The following is an 8,234-nucleotide window of genomic DNA, read 5'->3' as shown; positions in this document are numbered from 1 at the left end:
CAGGAACCAGAGGACATAGGTTTAAAGTGAGAGGGATAAGATTTAATAGGAACCTGAGGGGCAACTTTATAATAGAGTGTGGTGGGTATGTGGAATGAGCTGCCTGAGGAAGTTGTTGAGGCAGGGACTATAACAACATTTAAAAGGCATTTGGACAGGTACTTAATAGGAAAGGTTTAGATGGATGTGGGCCAAACACAGGCAGGTTGGAGTATTGTAGCTGGAAGCATTTTGGTCTGCATGGGCATGTTGAGCTGGAGGACCTGTTTCTGTGCCGCATGACTCTAAATTTTCCTTACAGTAGGTCCTTATGGTTAGGTTGGTGGTTAAATAAGATGAGTCTCTTGACTTCCATTAATCTCCATTAACAACAGAGTCCTCAGAACCAAAGTAATTATAGAACAACTTTGCGAACCTTCTCACCAACATCAATTGCCATTTCAAATGACCAAACCATGCCACATCTTTCTTTCAACTTAATTCTACCTTTGAGTAGTTTTATCCCATTTCGGTCGGATGAAAGTGATATGAGGTGAGTTACAGAGGCAGCGGAAATACTGCAGAGTTTTGCGGCATCCTCCTTGGTTTTAACTCATTGGTCAGTCAGCGTCACAGATTGGCTTGTTGGCTCTGATCCGTTGTTGCTTGAGGAGAGTCCTGGTCTCCTAATCTGAGGAAAGACATTCTTGCCATAAAGGGAGTACAGAGAAGGTTCACCAGATTGATTCCTAGGATGGCAGGACTTTCATATGAAGAAAGACTGGATAGACTCGGCTTGTACTCGTTGGAATTTAGAAGATTGAGGGGGGATCTTATAGAAACTTACAAAATTCTTAAGGGGTTGGACAGGCTAGATGCAGGAAGATTGTTCCCGATGTTGGGGAAGTCCAGAACAAGGGGTCACAGTTTAAGGATAAGGGGAAGTCTTTTAGGACCGAGATGAGAACGTTTTTTTTCACACAGAGAGTGGTGAATCTGTGGAATTCTCTGCCACAGAAGGTAGTTGAGGCCAGTTCATTGGCTATATTTAAGAGGGAGTTAGATGTGGCCCTTGTGGCTAAAGGGATCAGGGGGTATGGAGAGAAGGCAGGTACAGGATACTGAGTTGGATGATCAGCTATGATCATATTGAATGGCGGTGCAGGCTCAAAGGGCCGAATGGCCTACTCCTGCACCTATTTTCTATGTTTCTATGTTTCTATGTCATGGCTTCTTTGTAAAAGGAACATCTGGTTTCTGTGTCACGTTAGAGCTCAGTTGCCCTCTGTGTAGATCTGTCCATTGCTTGTGCATGGGTACCTTCTCAGTGAAGGGAGCCTGGCAACTAATGTCAACTCTGTGTTCAAAGGAATTCTAAGGCACCCTTGAGTTTCAGGGAGCCAACCCAAGAAACCGCTGTCATCTGCATGCCCCAAGCCGATCTAACAGGTCGACTGAAAGTTCGATACTCTCTTAATCATTTTGTGATCAATAGTTTTGCCAATAACTTTTCCAATCTCGACGATCCGCGCAGAATTCGTGATAATGCATGACCATTTTCGTTTTGGGAATTTCTGTTCTGACAGTCTCTGGGTAAGAGAGCTTTAAAAGATGTGTTCCACAAGCAGGTCAAACAGTACATGTAATGTCTGGGCTTATATCGTATGCTCAGCCAAAATTAAAATAATAACCATGGTTTTAAACTTTGAATATACATCACTGACATTAGTCTGAATCATAAGCTCTTTGCAGATATGAGAAGTTTGAACATTTTCTGCAAGCCTGCCCAGCTTTGGAAATAGTACCATAAAATTGGTGAAATATTATCTCGAAAACAAGCAACAAAATGTCTCTATTTTCAATTGTAGACGATTATCGATTACAAACCCAAAGACTGCTAAGTATTGTGCCTTCCGAGATTTTCTCTGGAATCAGCTGAAATTGAGAATAACGCAGTTGTGCAGGGAATGTCACAAAAACGGAGCAAAATATAAATACTGTAGAGTAAAAGGCATAATTACTCACCGGAGAGACTGCCGTACTGTCCTGTCATGAATTCATCAGCATCCTTCCAACCAGATGAATAAAGTTCAGGAGGAAACCCAATGGACACGAGTTTCTTCAATTATTATTCGGCAAAGGCCAAGAAGCAGAGAATAACTGGAAGAAGTTTCGGCAGGTCTGCTCATCAGGAAAATGGGTAGTGTGTGCCCTGTCTTCTTACTTTTTTTTTAAACTTTTTTTTTATATCAAAAAATACTTTATTCAAGTAATAAATGTCATTTACAAAACATCTTTTTTAAACAAACCCATCCGACATTTCCGGAGGTTACATATTCAATACAGGCATTTACTTAGACATTTACATACATTTACATACATATCCCTTATTTGGAGGGGCGTCTCTCTCCACCACACCCTGCCACCCCCCCCCCCATGTCCAGCAGCGGAAGGACCCTAGACTGTGGTCCTCCCCCACAGGGCCTTGGCGTTGGCTGCACCGAGCTTCAGAGCGTCCCTCAGCACGTACTCCTGCAGTCTGCAGTGGGCCAGTCGGCAACATTCCTTGACGGACAGCTCGCTCCGCTGGGAGGTCAACAAGGATCGGGCAGACCAAAGAGCGTCTTTCACCGAGTTGATGACCTTCCAGCAGCACTCGATGTCAGTCTCGGAATGCGTCCCTGGGAACAGTCCGTAGAGCACAGAGTCCTCTGTGACGGAGCTGCTCGGAATGAATCGTGACAGGGACCCCTGCAGACCTCTCCAGACTCTCCTGGCAAATCCACACTCTTTGAAGAGGTGGGCCACCGTTTCCTCTCCGTAGCAGCCGTCCCGAGGGCAGCGTGCGCTGGTAGTGAGGTTCCGGCGGTGCAGGAAGGATCTGACTGGGAGGGCTCCCCTCACCGCCAGCCAAGCCAGGTCTTGGTGCTTGTTGGTGAGTACTGGCGATGAGGCATTTTGCCAGACAAGCTGGGCTGTCTGTTCTGGGAACCACGCCACAGGATCCATGGAGTCATTCCCCTGCAGTGCCTGCAGGACGTTCCGTGCTGACCACTGCCCGATGGACTTGTGGTCAAAGGTGTTGGTCCGGATGAACCTGTCCACAAACGACAGATGGTTCGGCAATGTCCAGCTGACTGGCACATTGCGTGGCATCTGCGCCAGGCCCATCCTTCGCAACACCGGGGACAGGTAGAACCTCAGCAGGTAGTGGCATTTGGTGCCCACGTGCCTTGGCTCTATGCTCCGCCTGATGCAGCCACACACGAAAGTGGCCATCAGAATGAGGGCGATGTTGGGCACGTCTTTACCCCCGTTGTCTGCCGACTTGTGCATTGTGGCTCGTCGCACCCGGTCCATCGCCGACCCCCAGATGAAACGGAAAATGGCCCGGGTGATCCCCGTGGCGTAGGAGGGAGGGACGGGCCACACTTGCGCCAAGTACAGCAGCCCCGAGAGCACCTCACACCTGATGACCAGGTTTTTCCCCGTGATGGAGAGGGAGCGCTGCTTCCACAGCTCCAGCTTCTTCCCCACCTTGGCTATCCGCTCCAGCCAATTTTTGTCACCTGCCTCAGCCTTCCCGAACCAGATCCCCAGCACCTTCAGGAAGTCAGGCTTGATGGTGAAGGGGATGGAAGATCGGTCGGGCCAGTTGCCAAAGAGCATGGCCTCGCTCTTCCTGCGGTTTACCCTGGCCCCCGTGGCCAACTCAAACTGGTCGCAGACGCTGATCAGTCTGCGGACCGACCCTGGATCCGAGCAGAAGACGGCGACATCGTCCATGTACAGGGAGGCCTTGACCTGAGTGCCCCCACTGCCTGGCAATGTCACTCCTCTTATGCTCGCATCCTTCCTGATGGATTCGGCAAAGGGTTCAATGCAACAGACGAACAAGACAGGGGAAAGAGGGCAACCCTGCCTGACTCCAGACCTGACGGGGAAGCTGTCTGATTCCCACCCATTAATTTGGACTGCACTACAGATATCGGAGTAGAGCAGTTGTATCCACTTCCTGATTCCCTCCCCAAAGCCCATTTTGGAGAGCACGTCCCTCATGTACGTGTGCGATATCCTGTCGAAGGCCTTCTCCTGGTCCAAGCTGACCAGGCAGGCATCCACCCGTCTGTCCTGCACGTAGGCAATGGTATCTCTCAGCAGCACCAGGCTGTCTGAGATTTTCCTGCCAGGTACAGCACAGGTTTGGTCCGGGTGGATCACCTGTCCCAGAGCAGACTTGACCCAATTGGCGATGGCCTTAGACAGGATCTTGTAGTCTACATTCAACAATGTGATGGGTCTCCAATTCCTTAAGTCATTCATCTCCCCCTTCTGCTTGTAGATCAGGGTGATGTTGCCCTTCCTCATAGAGTCTGACATGCTGCCGGCTAGAAGTATATCGTTGTACACTTCCAGCAGGTCCGGGCCCACCCAGTCCCACAGAGCCGAGTACAACTCTGCCGGTAAGCCATCGCCTCCGGGAGTTTTACTCGAGTCAAAGGAACGGATGGAGCCAGTCAGCTCCTCCAGGGTCAGTGGTTGGTCCAGACTCTCCCGCTTGCTGTCGTCCAAGACTTCCGTGATGGAGGACAGGAAGTTCTGGGAGGCGGTGCTGTCTGTGGTCTTTACATCGTACAGATCCTTATAAAAGGATCTGCAGATCTTGAGCATGTCTGTCTGCGAGGATGTTACCGAGCCGTCCTCCTCCCTAAGGCTTTTAATCACAGAGCTCCCCCTGTGAACCTTATGGAAGAAGTAACGTGAGCACGTCTCATCCTGCTCAACATGGCGGACCCTGGACCGGAAGATGATCTTGGAGGATTCAGAGGTAAAGAGCCGAGCTTGCCGGCCCTTCAACTCTCTCAGTTCCTCCCTCACATCCACCCCTCTCCTCTGCAGAAGGAGTAGCTGCTGCAAATCTGTCTGGAGTTGACACAGTTCCCTCTTACTCTGTCTTGCTCTCTGAACACCTTTGGAGATGAAGAACTTCTTGATGTTCTCCTTTGTTGCCTCCCACCAGAGTGTCGGGGAGTCAAAGAGGGGCCTCACAGTTCTCCAACATGCGTAGTCCCTCTTTAGCTCCTTAACGTTCTCCGGGGTCAACAGCTCCACGTTTAGCTTCCACGTCCCTCTGCCCGCCTTCCGGTCCTCCTGTAGGTGACAGGTGGCCTGAAGGAGGCAGTGGTCAGAGAAGAACACCGGCGCGAGGTCGGTGTGTCTGACCGTGACGGCCCTCGATGTGAAGAGGAAGTCTATCCGGGACTGGGCTGAACCGTTCGGTCCTGACCAGGTGAACCGTGGCTGGACTCCGCCTGCAGGGTCACTGAAGGCGTCGCGCAGCTTTGCATCTGTGACCGTTTCCACCAGGAGTTTGGAGGTGCCGTCCAGTCTGTGGTTGGCACTGCCGGATCGTCCAGCCGCATCGATGATGCAGTTGAAGTCACCGGCCAGAACGAGCGGTCTAGACGTGGCCAGCAGCGGTGGGAGCTGCTGGAGGACGGCCACCCGCTCGCTCCACCTGGGTGAGGCATACACATTAATCAGCCGGAGCGGAGAACCACGGTACATTACATCCACCACCAAGAGACGCCCCCCCACCACCTCCCTTACCTCAGTGATGGTGAAGCCTCCTCCCCGCAGCAAGATCCCCAGACCGGACGCACGACAATCATTTCCCCCCGACCATACCGACAGTCCATGGGGCCACCATCGCGACCACCTCCGATAGCAGCGAAGGTGTGGCAGCCCGCACTCCTGTAAAAAAGTCACATCCGCCTTTACCTTGGCCAGGTACTGCAAGGCGGATACACATCGCGCAGTGCTCTTCACACTGCGCACGTTTAAGGATGCCAGTTTCAGCTCCATTGTCCTTTAGTGTCCCAGGCGATCCTCCCGCATGCCAATCATCTGGCTGAGTTCCTGCACATTTTTGTCGCACAGGTAGTGGTACAGGTTGGTGGCTTCCTCAGCACAGGGTGTATTTTCTGGCGAGGCCACTGCGCTGCTCCCAGTGTCCTGGAGCTGGGGCCCATTGGCTACTGCACTGCTCCCGGTCCCCCGGAGCTGGGGCCCATTGGCCACTGCACTGCTCCCGGTCTCCCGGAGCTGGGGCCCATTGGCCATTGTGCCGCTCCCGGTCTCCCGGAGCTGGGGCCCATTGGCCATTGTGCCGCTCCCGGTCTCCCGGAGCAGGGGCCCATTGGCCGTTGTGCCGCTCACGGTCTCCCGGAGCAGGGGCCCATTGGCCGTTGTGCCACTCACGGTCTCCTGGGGCTGGGGCCCATTGGCACTGCTCCCAGTCTCCTGGGGCTGGGGCCCATTGGCACTGCTCCCAGTCTCCTGGGGCTGGGGGGCAACAGACACGTTCTTTCTCTTACCTTCCTCCTCCCCCGTTTTCTTCCTCTGCCCCTGCCTCCGTTGTCGGCTCTTCCTGGTCGTCTCATCCTCCGATGCGGAGAGGCTGCTGGCCTCGTCCTGGGAGAGGACTCTTTTTTGGGACTTGCTTGCCCCCTCCGCCTTTTTCTCCGTGCGCACAGCCTTCAATGTTTTCCTCGATTTTACCAACTGCCATTCCTCCTCTTCCTGTTCCCCCTCTTCCATCGACTCACCCTCGTGGGCGGGGGCCTGGGGGGCTCTGTCCTGCGGTTGGGGGCTCCTGGTGGTCGCGTTGTCATCGCCCCTGCTCTCCTTTCCTTTTTGGGCTTTTTCCATGGTAGGAGGCGTCTCGTCCACCCTGGGGGTGCTGGCAGCGGCCCCTCTTATCGCCTGTGCATAAGTGCTAGCTCTTTTAGGGCAGGCTCTGTAAAGGTGGCCTCCCTCCCCACACAGGTTGCAGCTCTTACTCTCTTTACAATCCCTTGTCTCGTGGCCTTCTAACTTGCAGTTTCTGCAGACGACTGTCCTGCATTCTGCCGCCACGTGCCCAGGTTTGTTGCATTTCCTGCACACCCTGGGCTGCCCCGCGTAAGTCATGTAACCCCGGTTCCCTCCGATAGCGAACACCGAGGAAGGGTGGATGATGAATCCCTTCCCGTCCACCCTCAGCTTCACCTTTACTTGCCTCTTGCTCGTCCAGATCCCGAACAAGTCCTTTACGTCCACGCAGTTCCCGGCCCCTTCGACGTAGCGTGCAAGGAAGGTGAGGACATCCACGACGGGCACATGTGGGTTAAACATGTGCACCGTGATCATTCGTTCCCTCTGGGTGGGGAGGGTGAAGAGCGGCTGCACCTTCAGGAGCGACAGCGGGGCTTCATCCCCCTTCTCCCGGAAGTCCTGCAGCAACTTCTGCCATCCCGCCGGGTTCTGGAAGGTAACGTCGAAATATCCATTACCTGGGAAGTCCTGGAGGCAGAAGATGTCCCCGGCCTTGAATCCACAGGCCTCCAGCAGCACCTTCTTGATGAAGAGATCCCTTGAGAAAGGGTTCCCCTCCTTGAGGTCCTTCACCGATACTCGCAGGGTATTCCGGATACCCTGCCCTCCAGCTCCACTTGCTGCTGCCATCCCACCTGGATAAGGGTGTTAGGTTGGTTACCCAACCAGCATGGATCCACCCCTAAACCAGACACGTGCTCCTGACCTCCGCTCCTCGTCGATGATCCAATGCAAATACTGCTCTTATACTGTTCTTATAAGAACATTAGATTGTGCCAGAACAGATACTACACTTGATCTTAGCCAAAAGGCCGAGAAGCGCCCCTGTGACCGTGTGAGTTTCAAGGTTTCAAGGGCAGTTTTTACGACTGAAGTACTGAGCAAGCAGAATTCTGCAGGCTGCAAAAGCAGGCTCTGCAAACGACTGTTACACCTGTGCAGATACCTCTTAAAGCCGCACTGCTAAAGACATGCTGACAGCCAGAAGCATTTCCTCACTACCTATTTTACATTAGCACGGATTGAGATGCAAAATGTGGTGACAGAGTTAGGTTTGGGCTTTGCAAAGGCATCCATTTCATTTTCTTTTTAAGATTCCAGTCTTTGAAACTGGACCAGTTTGGCATTTTTTTAAAATCACATTTGCTTAATCCAGAATAAATGAGCTCATATCATAGCTGCACTCTTCACGCACTCGCACCAGAATATAAGCCGCACAAAGGAAGCAGTGTATTCACATGAAAATGTGCTCTTCCAATACAATGTGCACATTTACATATAAATAACAATTCAACTTGCACTCGTATCTGAACCTGTAGAACAAATTTGATTTTAGCTTCACTGCACATAGATTGTCAAGTCTACACTGGAGGGGTGCA

The 8,234-nt window shown here is 52.3% G+C and overlaps 1 pseudogene; it reads right to left on the bottom strand.

Moving 5' to 3' along the window:
• Positions 1–7,588: 7,588 nt before the first annotated feature.
• LOC144599034 (U2 spliceosomal RNA) lies at positions 7,589–7,679 on the bottom strand (annotated as a pseudogene).
• Between the last annotated feature and the right edge of the window lie 555 nt (positions 7,680–8,234).

This window comes from Rhinoraja longicauda, chromosome 12 (assembly GCF_053455715.1).
Source record: "Rhinoraja longicauda isolate Sanriku21f chromosome 12, sRhiLon1.1, whole genome shotgun sequence".
Taxonomy (NCBI): domain Eukaryota; kingdom Metazoa; phylum Chordata; class Chondrichthyes; order Rajiformes; family Arhynchobatidae; genus Rhinoraja; species Rhinoraja longicauda.
The sequence above is the reverse complement of the archived record's forward strand: the minus strand, read 5'-3'. Positions and strand labels throughout refer to the sequence as shown.